Raw genomic sequence first — 18,341 nt, 5'->3', positions numbered from 1 at the left:
TGACGTCACCGCATCTTTATAAAGGACCGCCTTGGGGCGCGAAAGGTTCGTGAGGTGTAGTCCCGGCAACCAGAAGGTGGGCGTGTGGCACGCGGCGCGCGGGAGGGTGACTTGAAAGGGTCTTTACGAACCCTAAGGAAAAGCAGTCTGGTAGTAAGTCCATTTCAAGACCTTTTAAAGTGAGACCTGCATATGTTGAAAGAGTTTTAGAGAGTGAAGCTGGGTTCTTACAAGCTGGAATGTCCTAGCAGAATGTAGAAGTGCGAAAAATTCGGCAAAGTACTCTAAAGTGAGTGGAATTTACAGTCGGTTGATTCAGCGAGTGCATATGAAGCAGCTTCGAGGTGCTTCGTCCTGGGCGTCTCATACTGAGCAGAGCAATGAGAGCCCCTGCCCGCTCATTGTTGGTAGACCCCGCGTTGACAGTAGTATTGCTGGATTACGCCTTGAGGGGTTTCTGAGTGTCAGTCGCCATATTTACATTGGTTATCTCGTTGAGTCCCCGCAACGCCCTGTGAAATGGGCACCATTAGCTTCATTTGACAGCCAAGGAGACAAATTTGATTGTTAATTTAGCGCTTTTTGTAATAATATCTCGTGGCTGTAAAGTGCGTTTCTTAATTTTTGTTCTTGAAGTAACTGAAGTACGTGGTAGTGTCAGTTCTCTAATATACAGAGGAAGAAAAAGTTCAAGAGAGGTAAAGTTGTTTTCTTTATAAAGGATGCTCTGCTGGTAAAAGACAAAGAGCTAAGGACTCCAAAATCCAAGGTGTATTTTTAATTTTCTCCTTCCAGAATATTTACGTAAAACGTAGCTCTTGCGTCAGGACCTCTGCACTTAATGTTTCCTTTGCTTGGAAAGGCCCTTCAGACATTTATAGATTCGATTCCTTGTATGTTTCAATCTACCTCCTCACAGGACCATTCCTTTAATCTCCAATATAAGAAGATCCCCACATCCTGGCTCCCTATTCTCCACCTGCTTTATTTTTTCCATAACACAGTAACAATCCATATATTGTGTAATCACTCATTTGTTTGTTTGCCAGTGCACCCACCACTAGAATTTGAACATTCTAAGAACAAGTATTTTTGTCTCTGCTTTGCTGATGTGTATCCTCAGCAACCGGAACTGCCTGACATACAGGTGCTCAGTAAATATTTTTGAATGAATGGATGAAATAATTCCTCCCGTTAACATTCATCATAATTTCACAGTACTCTGTCTTCACTTGATAGGAACTTTGATTTTGCTGTTCCATACCCTTACCACTTAGGAAAGATGAAAAGTAGATCCTTGAGCAGTCCTGTGTTCTAGGAATGAAATAGAGCTTTTGCATGGTTACAAGGAATTCTTGTTTATTTTTTATGTACATTTACAAATAAGGATTTTTCTTAAGTTGGTAATGGGTTGTGTGAAAATAAGAACTGTAGGCTCATTATAGCATTTGTTTGTTGCTTGACAAACTGCTAACCTCCCTGCTTGTGTAAGTTTGCATAGTAACACAGTTGGAACAAATCCAGCTCTTTCAACGTTGAGCCCAGCTTTTGTAGGTTACCATCCGCCTTAGGTAAGGAATACCTTGGGAGTTTTCTTGCAGTTTTTTTTTTTTTTTTTTTTTGAGACGGAGTCTCTCTCTGTCGCCCGGGCTGGAGTGCAGTGGCCGGTTCTCAGCTCACTGCAAGCTCCGCCTCCCGGGTTTATGCCATTCTCCTGCCTCAGCCTCCCGAGTAGCTGAGACTACAGGCGCCCACCACCTCGCCCGGCTAGTTTTTTTGTATTTTTTAGTAGAGACAGGGTTTCACCGTGTTAGCCAGGATGGTCTCGATCTCCTGACCTCGTGATCCGCCCGTCTCGGCCTCCCAATCTTGCAGTTTTTAAGAACAGTAATCAGGAATATATCACAGACACTTGGAGGTTATCTAGATAGACTTTGATAATTTGTTTTATAGCATCCAATAAAAGTGGTTACTTTCTGACATAGTTAGTTTTTCTTCCTATTTCAGGAAATCCTGGATAAAATTTGGTAAAGTGGGTCCAATTGCCTGTGTACTTTACTTTGAAATAAAGATCTACAGTGATAGCTGCCTTTCTCATCATATTGCCCACAGCTGATCCTTTCTGTGAGTCACCAGGCTGGTGAGGAAGAATCTCTGGCAACAGTGTATCTATTAATATATAGCTTCTGTGTTTATAAGGTAAGTTTGGATACTTTCTGGAGTAATGTATTCACAGCCTGCCCTGAAAATTATTGCTATCTGCTAAGTAACAACTGACCCATAATGAGACAGTCTGCAAAGGTGTTGTGAAATTATTGTTTCCTAACCCCTGGACTAGTTCTATGCACCAGCATGCTATGATTATCTCCTCAGCCTCATATAATCTTCTATAATTGCCCCCACCTTCATTATGTATAAAACATTGTATCATTTAGTCATACATTCTATAAAGATGTATGTATTAAACATTTGTAAGATGTAATCTGCCCTCAAGAGCCTAGAATCTGGCTGGGCTTTTAAAGTATACACAAAAAGCTGGAGGATGATGGCTGACAACATAAAAATGGTTTTTATTGAATGCTTATTCTGTACCAGGCACTTTCCATGAATTACCTTATCCTCATAAAAACCCTATGAGCAAGTGTGCCGAAGTCTTACTATCTTCATTTTTATAGCTGAGAAAATTGAGACTTAGAGAAATGATTTACTTAAGATCACACTGCTAGTAAATGAACTCCCAACTGTTTGATGTTAGTATTCTCAATAATTCTGTATGTTATCTTGAGATTATGTAATTAAAAAGTATGCCGATTATGAGGATAAGAAAGGAAAGAGCACCATGAGCTGGAATAGTATAGACAGCATTTTGAAGTACTGAGGTAGACCTTGAAAAATGGGCTGATTTGGAAGTCTTTTTGTGATTGGGTGTATCAGGAGAGTGTGGTGTGGAGTGTTCTAAGTGAGGGAAGCAACTTGCATAGAAATGTGTGCATGTGAGTACATCTGGTGTGAGCCATAGTGGAAAGGAAGCATTGGGAAGAATGTTTTCTCCTCATTTTCCTTAATTTTGAAGATTTCATTTCTGATGCCAGATACTTTGAAAATGGAGGTTTGATAGTAACAAAGGAAATTATTGGAGGAGGTAAGACTGTTGAGTAGAGAATAGAAATGAAGACAGAAAAGGAAGGCTTGAGGATGGAAAAGGAAGGACAAGCTTTGAAGAGTAAGAAATAAAAAAATTGCAAAATCCTGACTGTTTCAAATACTCCAAGTTATTAACAATAAATTCTGTTATAGTTTATATAAAGGCCATCTTTTTAGACCCCCTTTGAGTGTACTCTGGGTAGACAAGTACTAAAAAAATAAAGAGCTCATGACTGACATAGTTAGTTTTTCTTCCTGTTTCAGGAAATCCTGGATAAAATTTGGTGAAGTGGGTCCAATTGCCTGTGTACTTTACTTTGAAATAAAATCATCAGAAATTTACCTTGTTCCATAATTGTAGTCTGTTCATTTTATTATGGTAAAATATTCTGTACTCAAAATATATCTGAAATGCTTTAAATTGGCCCTTGATGGATATTGAGTAGAGAGAATTTATAAGCAGATTCTTCTTTAGAGCTTTTGTTAGTGAACTAGGTATCAATTTAGGTTCAATCAGATAAAATGCTGCAATAGAGAAATCATTCTCACAGTTGATGTTTATGTTCTAGACATTCTCTGTAGAAATAACATCTTGCTGATAAAACTATGTTCAATCCTAGAGATTGCCAGTGAGAATTTGCGTATGCCTCTTCCTTCCTTGGAAAAACAAAAACCTCAGTAGTTGTAAAATGCACTTGAGAAAACATTAGAAATTTTAAGTTGAAAGCACGCATGATGATTCTTAGGAAGTCATTTGTTTGTTGTATTATAGTGGGAGAGGGAAGGCTTCCCTTCTCTTTGAACCTTTGTGGAAATAACTGACAATAAACAAATTAATAAGAGAAAAAGGGATATGATATGGTTTGGCTCTGTGTCCCCACCCAAATCTCATCTTGCATTGTAATAATCCCCATGTGTCAAGGGTGAGACCAAGTAGAGATAATTGAATCATGGGAGTGGTTCCCCTTATACTGTCCTCGTGATAGTGAGTTCTCAAGAGATCTGATGGTTTTATAAGGGGTTTCCCCCTTGGCTTGTGCACTCATCCTCTTTGCTGCTGCCCTGTCAAGAAGTGCCTTCCACCATGATTGTAAGTTTCCTGAGGCCTCCCCAGCCATGCTGAACTGTGAGTCAATTAAACCTCTTTTCTTTATAAATTACCCAGGCTTCGGTATGTCTTTATTAGCAGTGTGAGAATGGGCTAATACAGAATACAAATATACTTAATGTGCATAAACACAGGAGCCATATAAAATATGAGACTCAAAGAGGAGCCAGATGGTTGAGGCTTAAATACTCCAGTGGGGAGAGGGAAATGGTGAAGGGGGTGCTGTAGGCAAGTTTTAGAGAGATAATACATGACTTTAGGGAAGATGAATGGACCTGGGAGGTAGAAATACTAGCTTGTAAATGATTTTCTTTGTAATTTGAGCCCAACAGGCAGAACAAAATCCCTTCAGGTATGGTTACATGCCTTAGTCTTCTTTCCTGGTAATAAAATTTCAAGGATAGGATGGAAGGCAATTATGTTCTTTTTGGTGGGCCAGATAAGGAATATTAGGCGTTAAATTTCACCCTGTTCTAGGGGTGGAGAGAAGGGAGTTCAGGAGAGATTAGAAAATCCTTGATTCTGGGATTATAGGTGTGCTGTGGCTCACGGCTGTAATCCCAGCACTTTGGGAGGCTGAGGTGGGAGATCGCTTGAGGCCAGGAGTTTGAGACCAGACTGGGTGACAAAGCGAGACTCTGATCTCAAAAGAAAAAAAAATAAAGTCCTTGATTCTGAGGTAATTTATAAGGCCTTCCTATTATGGTTCAAAGTGTTCAGCATGCCAAAGCACCATTCATTTTGCCGTGTTGTTTTTTAAGCCCCAATAGTATACACAGTAAATGTGTATGCACATGTTCCTTAATGTATGATGAGGTTACATCCTGATAAACTTATTGTAGGTCAGAAATGCATTTAATACCTTATAAACCCATTGTAAAGTCAAGAAATTATAACTCAAACTGTTGTAAGTCAGGGACCATCTGTACTTTTTACTTCACAAATTTCAGTAATTTAGAGCTCACACAAATCCTTTGTCTTAAACAGACACTTTTCCAGATGTATGTAATTTATAGAAGGTTTTATTATTATTTTTTCAATCCTGTTTCCCTGATTTTCTGGTGGCTCTCAGTACATTCACTAGTCTCTCTATGACTGTTTAACCCAGGCTTTTCTTGAGGTAGGCATTTTCTCATTCATGGTCTTCAGGCTTGTTTAGTTTTTTTCTCTCTGTTTGTTCCTCTTTGATTCTTATAATCCTGTAATAACTTTATTGGTCCACAATTGAGCAAGCAAATAAGAACCTTCTTAAATGCATACTTGAGTACTGTACGTGATAAGTATTGTAGTCTGCCATTCTCATCTTTTTGTAATGCTCTACAGTTGTGTTTATTGAAAACATTCAAGGCTCTTTGCACCAGCCAGTTTTTCATCATCATTGTTTGCTGTGTGCATCCACTTGAAAACTTGCATATAATTTCCTTTGAAAGAACAAGAGTTGCAGTTTTACTGGATTGCAACTTCTTTGTTTCAGGATCTAATGATGTGTAAAAATATTGTTAGAAAAATCTGTTGTGGTTTAATGCATTTGGGATACTTAATTTTAAAAAGACCTCTACCCTTTATTTATATAAGAACAGTAATATTGTACCTAATTTTTGGAGCACTTCATGTGAATACATTACTTCTGTGCTAGGGCATCAAGTCTTATTTTCAAATCTAATTTTATCTTTCTCTTCAGTATCCCTTTTTAAAATTGATTTTTAATAATGACTTTCTTAAATTGAAAGTTGAGTAATTGTACTGATGGCTTATTCTTACAAACTCCCTGCTGAAATTGGGATTTGAATGTCACTTTTACCATAAGAATAGTAAAAAGTTTAGTTAGTTGAATATGCACTTGGGATTTAGCTAATTTTTCATAATCATATTTTTCATATGTGAAAAAAATGAAGTAACTACTGAGTGTCTTTTTCTTTGGGTCTGCTTTTCTTGGACTCTAAAAAAAAAAACAAAAACAAATTGTAGGCTATGAAATAGACTGTAAATTAGCTTGAAGTTTTCAATGTATTTCCCAAAGTCCAAATGTGTATTAGGTTGTTCATTGGCTTGTTTATATAGTCAAAAATAGCGTTTTAACTAGTGTAAATGTAAGCCTCAATTTTTAGCCAACTTTAAATATTTGCAGCGGGTGTAATTGCTAACAGTAGTTTGAAAAATTGGATAAAGTTATCCTTTTACAGTTTTGTTGTCTGATGAATATTTGTTTGATGTGAAATAGAAGTAAAATGTGTATGCCTGTATGCCTAAAATTTTGAAGAGAAGTAGTAGAGGGGAAAAGAAATGGATTCATTTTAACTCTAGATGGCAGTTAAACACAACTAACAAAGACCAACTTTTTTGAAGTAAAGAGAAAAATAGTAAAACAGACACACGTTCTGTTTTACTGTCTAGTTAATTATATTCTCAAAATGATGTCTCAGATTGTTATTACTAAATAGACATGTATAAGATGTAATTACATACAAGTGAAATAAATAATGAAAGCCTGTAATTGCAATAATTTTTTTTCACCTGGTAATATGGCATACACCCAATGCGATGGTTTATATTGCTAGTATTTTATTTTGTCACTTTTACTAACATTTAGTTCAGTGTAGTTTCATTTTATGTACAATTATTTACCAGTATCAATTCAAACCATATGCCATTAGGAAAACTATTACACATTTAATGTTTTGAAATGTTTAAGTAGAAGCAAAGCTTATTTTCGTGAAGTGTGTTCCATAAAAGTAGACTCCAAAATCTGCCATAGATATCCATGCATGTACCTTTGAGATCGCATTTTTCTTTCCTTTGCTTTGCAATAAAAATATATTTTACATCTATTTAATTCACAATTTTAGCTTGTTGCTTTCAGGGGTGCTAAAATTATGTTTCCGATAGTATTTATGAGGGAAAAGAAAAGCTTGTTTGATTATACTTTGTTCTCATCTCCTGGTCTCAGCTCGTTGTGTACTGTCATTTCTATAGACTTGTAGAGTGCAACTGTTTCTTGTTTGTGAACACCATACATTGATGTGGTATCTAGCAAATAGTACAAAAATAACTTACAGTATATCTAAGGAGTCTCATCTGACTTGTCAGATAGCTTAAAAAAGGAAGGGATGTGATATGTTTTAAAAATGCTTTATTGTAGATTTTATATGAAATAACATAATCCTTTTGAGAGGACTAGTTGATTTGATTCTCATTTCCTATATATAGCAATTTTTGCTCTGAGTATCTGTCTGATTAGTGGATTAGCTCATAGATGGCAGCTGATGCCCTGGGTGAAGGGACTTGCTTGCCACTTTTGTAAACCCTGTGAAGTTGTAAGAAATGTTGCTCTCATGCATAACGGTGTGGAGGTGCAGGTCACCCTACTGGAAAGTAGGACGTTATTGGACACCTCAGATCTTGGAGTCTGGTGACTTATTAGACACCTCAGATCTAGATTCTAGTGAACATTTACTCCACAAAGTATTTGCCCAAAGGCAAATACTTTGGGGTTGGTTGTGGAGTAAATGTTCACTTTGGGGGTTTTTGCCTTTGGGGTTGGTTGTGGAGTAAATGTTCACTAGAATCTCCAAGAGTTCCTGTGCCTTTAGAATTATTTACCTGGACTCCAAACTCTTCATGGCAGTTATTGTTTCCTAATGGGTTCTTCATAGATGCTGGTGGAATATATTTAAGTTGGCAAAAGGATACACACCTTCTTTTCTTTTTAAAGCAACATAAAAAGTCCTGTGTTACTCAAAAAGTAACATAAAAGAATTTATTTTTAGAGAAGCTTCTAGTAGAATTTTATAAGAACAGATAGAGTTGCCCACCTCCAAGATTGTTGCCTTGCAAGAATAAAAGGTGCTGGAGTTGCTGATTTTTTTTTTTTTTTTTTTTTTTTTTTTTTTTTTTTTTTTTGAGACGGAGCCTTGCACTGTCGCTCAGGCTGGAGTGCAGTGGCGCTATCTCGGCTCACTGCAAGCTCCGCCTCCCGGGTTCACGCCATTCTCCTGCCTCAGCCTCCTGAGTAGCGGGGACTACAGGCGCCCGCCACCTTTCCCGGCTAAGTTTTTGGTATTTTTAGTAGAGAGGGGGTTTCACCGTGTTAGCCAGGATGGTCTCCATCTCCTGACCTCCTGATCCGCCCTCCTCGGCCTCCCAAAGTGCTGGGATTACAGGCTTGAGCCAACGCGCCCAGCCTGGAGCTGCTGATTTTTGAGGTGAAGACAGAAACCTGGATTTTCATGTGAAAGCATCTTCTCAGTGTTAGCAACTTATTCAAGTAAAAACTACAAAGCAAACAACTTAAAACATACCAGCAGACTGAGAGTTTGTAATCTTTAATGTATAGCACTCTCATTTTTTAGCTCATTTAAAAAATAATATATATTGTAAAATTGATTGCTTAAAATCCTTTAGTTATTGGATACAATCCGGTGATTTTTGAGGTTATACTTTAGTTATTTTAAAATCAGATTTTGGAGTCTTTCTAAAAGACTTATATTTCGTATCCACCATCAGTGTCTTGAGTAATATCTTTGGATATCTGATCCTATCCTTTACATTTTTCTTCCTAATTTCATGATCAAAGAATAACCTTAAATTAAGTTTTGAGAGTATGTTGTTATAGGTACTGTGTGCTACCTACCTGGTGTCCAAACATGCAGGTACTAAAGAAACATTATACCTTCATCTTTAGTTTTCTGTATCCTACATGTTGGCTTCTACAGTCTTCTCTATGGTCTTAGTGATTTTTTAAAAACATACATCGTAATTTGTAACTCCCCTCCTTAAACCCTATAGTGGCTTTCCATTGTCCTTATAATAAAATACACGCATGGCCTCTAAGGCCCTGCTTGATCAGATCCCGGCTTACCTCTCTCAACTCATTGCTTACAAGGTTCCCCTTTCTTCACTCTTATCTTGTTGATGTACACCAAGCTTAGTCCCATTTCAAAGACTTTTTCACCTGATGTTCCCTTTGCCTGGAATATCTTCCACAGAGCTTTATATATTCTTTGCTAGTTACTTCCCGAGTGAGGCTTTCCTGCCTACCCTGCCAAAATTCCTTTCACCATCATTTTCTGTCTTCTTACCTTGCTTTCTTTATTTAAAGTAATACTTAACCTCTGTCTGATATATATTTGCCTACTTGTTTGTCTTTCCTCTCACTGGCATATACATATATTTCACGAAGACAGGATCCTTGTCTATCTTGCTAATTGCTGTATCCTCAATACCTAGAAGAGAACCTAGCCCTATTCAGCTGAACAGAAGTGTAAAATAAATGAATAAATAAAGTCTAGGTAACCACAGTGACACTGAATGATAGAAGACAGACCTCAAATTGGAAAGGACTACAGAAGCAAAACTATGAAGATACTATAAGTATGATGCTGGTACCTCAATGCTGTATATTTGCCATAGTTACCCATCATGTAACCCATCTCACAATAGCTTTTTTCAGTTTTAGAAATTTGACTTTCTATATGATATAATTAAAACCTGGTATTTTAAACCTGCTTTCTAGAACTACATTCACATAAATGACTTACTAAATTCATAAAGTGTGATTTTTACATGTGGACTATTATAATAATATGAAATATATTAGAAAGTTATCCTTTCTGAATCAACATAGTGTTGACATTTGAAGGTCACAGTAAATCCTAGGGATATGTTTTAAATGATACAGTCATGCACTGCATAACAAAGTTTCTGTCAATGAGATTACTTACAAGAAGATGGTCCCATAAGATTATAACACCATATTTTTACTGTACCTTTTTAATGTTTAGATATGTTTAGATACACAAACTTTACTATTGTGGTACAGTTGTCTACAGTATTCAGTATGGTAACATTTTGTACAGGTTCATAACCCAGAAGCAATAGGCTGTACCATATTGCCTAGGTATATAGTAGGCTGTGCCATCTAGGTTTGTGTAAGTAACTCTGTGATGTTCACATAATAATGAAATTGCCTAACAATGAATTTTGCAGAACATATTCCCATCATTAATGTAATGCATGACTATACTTTGAATTGCTATCAGATAACTAAGGATTCTGAGAAATAAGATTAAATAATTATTTGTATGGTATTTGCTTTGCTTTATATATCCTTAGTATGAGTAAGTTCTTGGTAGAGAAGTAATTCACAGTAGACACAGCACAGAAAATATGTTATATAGTTAAAGTATTTTAGCATTGCTGAAATATTTTTTTGAATAGTTTTTGTTATTAGTTTGTTTTGCATGTAAACATTTTATCTATGTGTGTGAGAAAATTCTCTACAAAACATGATTTAGGGGTATGATGATGGAACATCCACTTATTTCATGTGCCTAAACAATTATTTATCTCTCAAAACTATGTAACTTTATGGTTCAGATGAATTTCTGACAGCTGTGAATGCTTTCTAATTCCTTTTAAGATCACCACTTTTTACTGATATTTTAAAATACAGTCTGTTGAGACTACTTACGTGACTTTATGGGAAGGTTTGTGGGAAAAAAAGATATATAAATTTACTTCTCTGCCAACTTTGCTGCATGTAAATATATCCCTCTCAAATTTCTACCTTCATCGGGTAAGGGTAGTGCACCCTTAAACAAAGTATGTACGGGAAAAGAAAGAAAAAAATCAGTAAACTTCATATCCCAGGCATAATAAAAATAACCCAGTTTATGCTGTGAATAGAACTAGGGAGTTTGACTTTTACAACTGAAATGTGCTGAGGCCTTAGACTTATATTTACTAGAGAGGCAGTGTGTTGAATAGCCATCTTATCGAATGAGAACATGTAGATTCCAGCTCTAGATTTGCTACTGACAAAAGTGTTTCATCATAGGTAAGAAAGGCAAAAATTACCTTCTTTCTCTACGTTACAGGATACTTGTGAGGGCCAAATGAGATAATGGATATGAAAGTGCTTTTGGAATTGAAAGACACTATAAAGCGTAAGATTTTCATTTTAGAGTGTCATTAACAGTAAACTAGATCTATTTTCTTAGACCGTATCACACATAGTCTTCTTACTAAGGTGGTATAAAAACCTTATACATTGTTTAACTTAGTATGTGGATCTATATTGTGGACTGGGTTTTCTTTGATAGCAGGACTGTGGTATATTTTAGTCCTGATTTATTCTGTGAATTTCCAGCCCTTATCTTTTCAAAGATAATATTTTCTCTCATCTTTGTAATAATGTGAGCTGAAAAGACTGATAAGCTCTAAAGTTTACTTAGCAGGTGAATAAAGGTATTTGTACATTGATTTGACATGCAAATAATTTTTTTTTTACAGTAAATCTTGCAATAGTGTTCTTAACTTTTAAAATATTTTTTATTCAGCTTTGTTAACTAATTTTCCCATGTCTTTTAGACTCAAAATTACTGGGTATTCATTTTTCATCCTGGAACTTACACAAATGAATTCTCAAAAGTCATTGACAAGTAAATAATTTAAACTTAATTTTAAAACGTTTTAAACTCACAGAGCAAAGCTTCCCAGAAGAGTAGAATTAACAGATCTGTTGGATTTTGAGGTCTATTTTGAAAGCACAAAATTATAATACTATTTTATCTCCACATGTATGGAACAGAATTTCATTATTTTTTACCTATTGCTTAAAAGAGAGCTGTACTATTTGTATTTAAATTTCATGTTCTTAGGGACACTTTTAAGTAGAGTGACCGTATTTAAAGCTGTACAAGAAGATTCTGATCTTTGAGAAGCAGCGTTTTCAAGGAAAATGTAAAAAAACTGTACTGACTCAAATGGTCTGTTTTATAGTCTTTTTTTAAAATTTTACTTTAGGTTCTGGGATACATGTGCTGAGTGTGCAGGTTTGTTACATAGGTATACGTGTGCCGTGGTGGTTTGCTGCACCTGTCAACACATCATCTAGGTTTTAAGCCCCGCATGCATTAGGTATTTGTCCTAATGCTCTCCCTCCTATTTCCTCCCACCCCCTGACACCCCACTGTGTGATGTTCCCCTCCCTATGTCCATGTGTTCTCATTGTTCAGCTCCCACTTATGAATGAGAACATGCGGTGTTTGGTTTTCTGCTCCTGTGTTAGTTTGCTGAGGATGATGGTTTCCAGCTTCATCCACGTCCCTGCAAAGGACATTAACTCATTTTTTATGGCTGCATAGCATTTCATGGTGCATATGTGCCACGTTTTCTTTATCCAGTCTATCATTGATGGGAATTTGGGTTGGTTCCAAGTCTTTGCTATTGTAAATAGTGCTGCAATAAGCATACGTGTGTATGTCTTTATAGTAGAATGATTTATAATCCTTTGGTCATATACCCAGTAATGGGATTGCTGGGTCAAATGGTATTTCTGGTTCTAGATTCTTGAGGAATCGCCACACTGTCTTCCACAATGGTTGAATTAATTTACACTCCCACCAACAGTATAAAAGCGTTCCTGTTTCTCCGCATCCTCCAGCATCTGTTGTTTCCAGACTTCTTTTTTTTTTTTTTTTTTTTGAGACGGAGTCTTGCTCTGTCGCCCAGGCTGGAGTGCAGTGGCACGATCTTGGCTCACTGCAAGCCCCGCCTCCCGGGTTCACACCATTCTCCTGCCTCAGCCTCCCAAGTAGCTGAAACTATAGGCAATCCGCCCGTCTCGGTCTCCCAAAGTGCTGGGATTACAGGCGTGAGCCACCGCGCCCGGTGTTTCCGGTCTTCTTAATGATCACATTCTAACTGGCATGAGATGGTATCTTATTGTGGTTTTGATTTGCATTTCTTTAATGACCAGTAACGATGAGCTTTTTTTCATATGTTTGTTGGCCTCATAAATGCCGCCTTTTGAGAAGTGTCTATTCATATCCTTTGCCCAGTTTTTGATGGGGTTGTTTTTTTCTTGTAAATTTGCTTAAGTTCATTGTAGATTCTGGATAGTAAACCTTTGTCAGATGGATAGATTGCAAACATTTTCTTTCATTCTGTAGGTTGCCTGTTCACTTTTTTTTTTTTTTTTTTTTTTTTTTTTTTTTTTTTTTTTTTTTTTTTTGAGGCGGAGTCTCGCTCTGTCGCCCGGACTGGAGTGCAGTGGCCGGATCTCAGCTCACTGCAAGCTCCGCCTCCCGGGTTCGCGCCATTCTCCTGCCTCAGCCTCCCGAGAAGCTGGGACTACAGGCGCCCGCCACCTCGCCCGGCTAGTTTTTTTGTATTTTTAGTAGAGACGGGGTTTCACTGTGTTAGCCAGGATGGTCTCGATCTCCTGACCTCGTGATCCACCCGTCTCGGCCTCCCAAAGTGCTGGGATTACAGGCTTGAGCCACCGCGCCCGGCCTGCCTGTTCACTTTGATGATGGTTTCTTTTGCTGTGCAGAAGCTCTTTAGTTTAATTAGACCCCATTCGTCAATTGTAGCTTTTGTTGCCATTGCTTTTGGTGTTTTAGTCATGAAGTCTTTGCCCATGCCTATGTCCTAAATGGTGTTGCCTATGTTTTCTTCTAGGGTTTTTATAGTTTTAGGTTTTAAGTCTTTAATCCATCTTGAGTTGCTTTTTGTATAAGGTGTAAGGAAGGGATCCAGTTTCTGTTTTCTGCGTATGGCTAGCCAATTTCCCAGCACCATTTATTAAATAGGGAATCCTTTCCCCATTGCTGGTTTTTGTCAGGTTTGTCAAAGATCAAACGGTTGTAGATGTGTGGTGTTATTTCTGAGGCCTCTGTTCTGTTCCATTTGTCTATATATCTGTTTTGGTACCAGTACCCTGCTGTTTTGGTTACTGTGGCCTTGTAGTATAGTTTGAAGTCAGGTAGCACAATGCTTCCAGCTTTGTTCTTCTTTCTTAGGATTGTCTTGGCTATACAGGTTCTTTTTTGGTTCCATATGAAATTTAAAGTAGTTTCTTCTAGTTCTGTGAGGAAAGTCAGTGGTAGCTTGATGGGAATAACATTGAATCTATAAACTACTCTGGGCACTATGGCCAGTTTCACAATACTGATTCTTCCTATCCATGAGCATGAAATTTTTTTTTTTTCCATTTGTGTCCTCTCTTATTTCCTTGAGCAGTGGTTTCTAGTTCTCCTTGAAGAGGTCCTTCACATCCCTTGTAAGTTGTATTCCTAGGTATTTTATTTTCTTTGTAACAATTGTGAATGGGAATTCACTCATGATTTGGCTCTCTGCTTGTCTGTTATTGGTGTATAGGAATGCTTGTGATTTTTGCACATTGTGAGACTTTGCTAAAGTTATTTATAGTCTTTCTTTGACAATAACATTATTGATATATCTTCCTTGGTTGTCACCTTCAGGCAAAGTCAAGTCCAAACTCCTTAGGTTGATATTTAAGGCCTTCGATGGTATAAACTTTATCTTGCTTTTCCAACTTCATCTTATTTATTAAGACAAAAAGTTTTGTTTATGCAAGTCTTTCTCCAACATTCAAATGAATAGAATGTCCTTCATTACCTGTTTTTTCACTCAAGATTTATCTGTTTTCTAAGGTCCAGCTGAAGTATCACATCCTTCTTGAAGCTTTACCTCTGAACTCCAGTGGCACTCATTTATGTTAATAATACTAATCTATTTGTAATTTATGTAATACTAATCTATTTGGAACCTAATGATAAATTGTCATGTAGTATTATTTAACTTTTCAGGTCTGTATATATTTTATGTTATTTATTTTTGAGACAGAGTCTCGATCTGTCACCCAGGCTGGAGTGCGGTGGTGTGATCTCTGTTCATTGCAACCTTCACCTCCTGGGTTCAAGCAAGTCTGATGCCTCAGCCTCCGAAGTAGCTGGGACTACAGGCGTGTGCCACCACACCTGGCAAATTTTTGTATTTTTAGTAGAGATGGGGTTTTGCCATGTTGGCCAGGGTGGTTTCGAATTCCTGGCCTCAAGTAATCTACTCACCTCAGCCTCCCAAAGTGCTGGGATTACAGGCATGAGCCACTACGCCCACCCCAGGTCTGTATACACTTTGTGTGTGTGTGTGTGTATGTGTATGTGTGTATGTTTGTATAGAGACTACATATTATTTAACATTGTTCCTGTCTTCTACAGGGCTTGGAATATGTAGAGATAGGTATATAAAATATGTTCAATAAATGTTAACATGGTTGTAATAGTTACCTTCCCAACTATTGTAGTTCTTGGTTGGAAGACTGCTTTAACATTGAAAGATGGGGTGACCCCAATCCATTCCTAGAAACTAAGGCATGGACTCTTAGCATAAGATTTCTGTCTCTGAAGAACAGTACTCTTATTTTAGAAAAACTTTGATAAAAGTGTTTACAAGATTATTTAGGAAAGTGAACAATATTTACTCATTATACGTTCTCGTTATATAGGTCTCAATTATTGAAGGCCCTCACCTCATATAGTCATAATTGGGAAGTCACCTTCCCTGTCAACTTATAATGTTAAAAGAATACCACCCCATCCCAAGGCTTTTTGGGAGTGTTGGGCATTTTGTCTTTAGTAGTGGTTTCATATCTCATGTCCTTATTCACCCATCACCTTTTGTTTCTCAGAGACAACTCCTGCATAACAAGATGAAGAATAGACTTGGGATAATTTGTCATAGCAGGAGTATAAAACCAAGTGGTTCATCTTACTAAAAACAGTTACAGGTTAACAAGTCAGAAATAGTTTCAAGGAGAAGGTCATCATCTGAGCATTGGAGTGAAGGGGATAGCATTTCAAGTGAGGGGTGTGACAGGTAAACACTTCAGTATAGGAATGAAACCATATGTGAATCAACGAATAGATTGGACTTGGCTAGAAAATGAGTGTGAGTTGAAGAAAGGAGGAAATGCAAAGTTGTATAAATGGTAGTAGTAAAGAGAGGAATGATGTAAAGAACTATTGAATGCTCTAAGCAGGATTGACACAATTAAATTAGTTTTTAAGGGAGATTAATTAACAGAACTTTATATTTGCATTTAAAAAATGTTTTTCAAATACATCCATTAAACATATTGGCTTTTATCCCTTTTGCTCTATATCTCATGTGGCTTACACATAGCCTGCATGATGCAAACTCCACGACGTACTTTAGTTTCTTCACTCTCTGCCAAAGGGTTTTTTGAAGCACACTGGTTATTCCCTAAAGTGGCTTTAGTCTTGTCTTTTTGATTTGTTTTCCTGCTTCCATAATGTAGATGTGAATCTGAGTGTTTGTTTCTGTCTTCATTTGAGCTTTATTAACAAAGCAACATAAGCATTCCTTCTGCTAATTCTAGCTCAGTACATAGGGATTGTGCTGATTGCCCAAGCTTTATCCTAAATAAATACCTTAATGACAACTAGTTAGGCTATCATTAAACCATATTTGTGGAACATCACCTTGAGTACAAAAGTATATCTACTCAAGTATTGACTTTCATTTGGAAAACAAAAATAGTCTGTAAGAATATGGCTGTAAATAGAAAACATTTTTACCTGTTCACACAAATCATTTGGAAGAATAACCTCCTATTCACTGGGTATAGTATTCTGAGTTGACAGAATTTAACACAAATATGTCGCTCTGTTGTCTTCTGGCATGCATGTTTTATGACAAGATAAGTTCTTATTTACTTTTAGATAATGTGTTTTTTAAACTCTGGCTGCCTTCAAGATTTTTTTTTGTCTTTGGTTTTTACAATTTGAATATAATATGCCTAGATGTGATTTTTTTAGGGGGTAGGAGGGGTAGTCATCCTGCTTGGTGTTCTCTAATATCCTTGGATCTGTGGCTTGATGTCACGAATACAGGAAAACCTAAGTCATCATTTCCTCAAGTATTTCTTCTGCCTCCTTATCTCTTTCTTCTCCAGTTATACAATATGTACATCATTTGATATTATTCCACAGTGTTTGGATTCTTTACACTGTTTTCATTATTTTCCTCTCTTTTTTTTATTTTGGGTTATACATATTGACCTGTCTTCAAGTTCACTGATTCTAATAAGTGTATTACATTGTGGTTTCGTTTTGCGTTTACTTAATGACTAAAGATATTGAGTATATTTTTATGTGCTACCTGCCAGCTGTGTATCTTTGATGAAGTATCTGTTCAGCTATTTTTCCTGTGTTAAAAAATTGGATTGTTTCCTCTTATTAAATGGCAGGAAATAAAGATAAGTCAAGGAAGACAGCTAGATTTTTGGTTTGATTACCTGAGTAGATGTTACTACTGTTAGAAGACTAGGGGAAGAACAGGTTAGGGGCAAAATTCCAGTTCTGCTTTTGTTATGTTAAGTTTGGGATGCTGATTAGATATACAAATGGAGATGATAAATGTTCAGCTGGATATAAATCTGGAGTTCAGGGCATAGGTTTGGACAAGATATATACTTTGGGAGTCATTGGCATATAGAAAGTACATAATTCCTTGGATCTGGATGGAATTACCTTAAGGTCTACTTCAACAGAAGCTTGGGGCATGCCAGCATTTAGATGTAAATCCAATAATAATGGAGATTTCTAAAGTAGCAAATATTGAGGTAGTGAAAAATCCCATCAAACTTTTTGAGTAATTTTCACTCTGCAAAAGCACCTAAGGGAGTTGCATTTTTTGGACACCAGGTTGTTCTTAGCATGTTCCTAACCAGTAAGATAAGAGAAACATTAGAGAAACATTACAAGAAAATCTCAGAAAAGTACTGCTAACCATGTTGGAATGTTCTGACACAAAATCCAGTTCACATATTCTTAAGCAATGTGTCTTAAGCAAAAGTTATCTTAATAACAAATATTAATGATAAATTCTGTTTAAGTTCTCATGATTGTCCATCTTTCCATGGAAAATGTTTCATATCTAATAATCTATTATAAGAGCCAATCCCATATAGCTATTTTTAGGTGGTCAATTTTGAAACATTGTCAGGATTCCTGAGTCATGAAAATGTTAAATATTGGCATATATTTTTAAATCTACTGTTTAAACACCAAGTGTTGTAAGAAAAATAATCATAACTTATTTAATAAGTCAATAGTGTTGACACAGGGAACAGATAATATTATTTATATAGTGAGATACTTTCACCATATAAATACCAAAACATGAAGTGCCTGTAATTTATGGCCACTTCTTCATAATACAATAATGAATGGCTAATGAGGCCAGGTAAGGCTAGGTTAAG

The 18,341-nt window shown here is 36.7% G+C and overlaps 1 long non-coding RNA gene across 1 annotated transcript in view; it reads left to right on the top strand.

The window, feature by feature from the left end:
• Positions 1-18: 18 nt before the first annotated feature.
• Positions 19-18,341, top strand: part of LOC117083078 — a 77,063-nt gene continuing 58,740 nt past the window's right edge. Inside the window, exons 1-2 of the long non-coding RNA XR_004436930.1 lie at positions 19-153; positions 2,113-2,199. This is a non-coding gene — a long non-coding RNA (uncharacterized LOC117083078). The remainder of the gene's footprint in view (positions 154-2,112; positions 2,200-18,341) is intronic.

Source organism: Trachypithecus francoisi, unplaced genomic scaffold, assembly GCF_009764315.1.
Source record: "Trachypithecus francoisi isolate TF-2019V2 unplaced genomic scaffold, Tfra_2.0 Lachesis_group0, whole genome shotgun sequence".
Classification (NCBI taxonomy): Eukaryota; Metazoa; Chordata; class Mammalia; order Primates; family Cercopithecidae; genus Trachypithecus; species Trachypithecus francoisi.
This window is presented reverse-complemented; position numbering and strand designations above follow the sequence as displayed.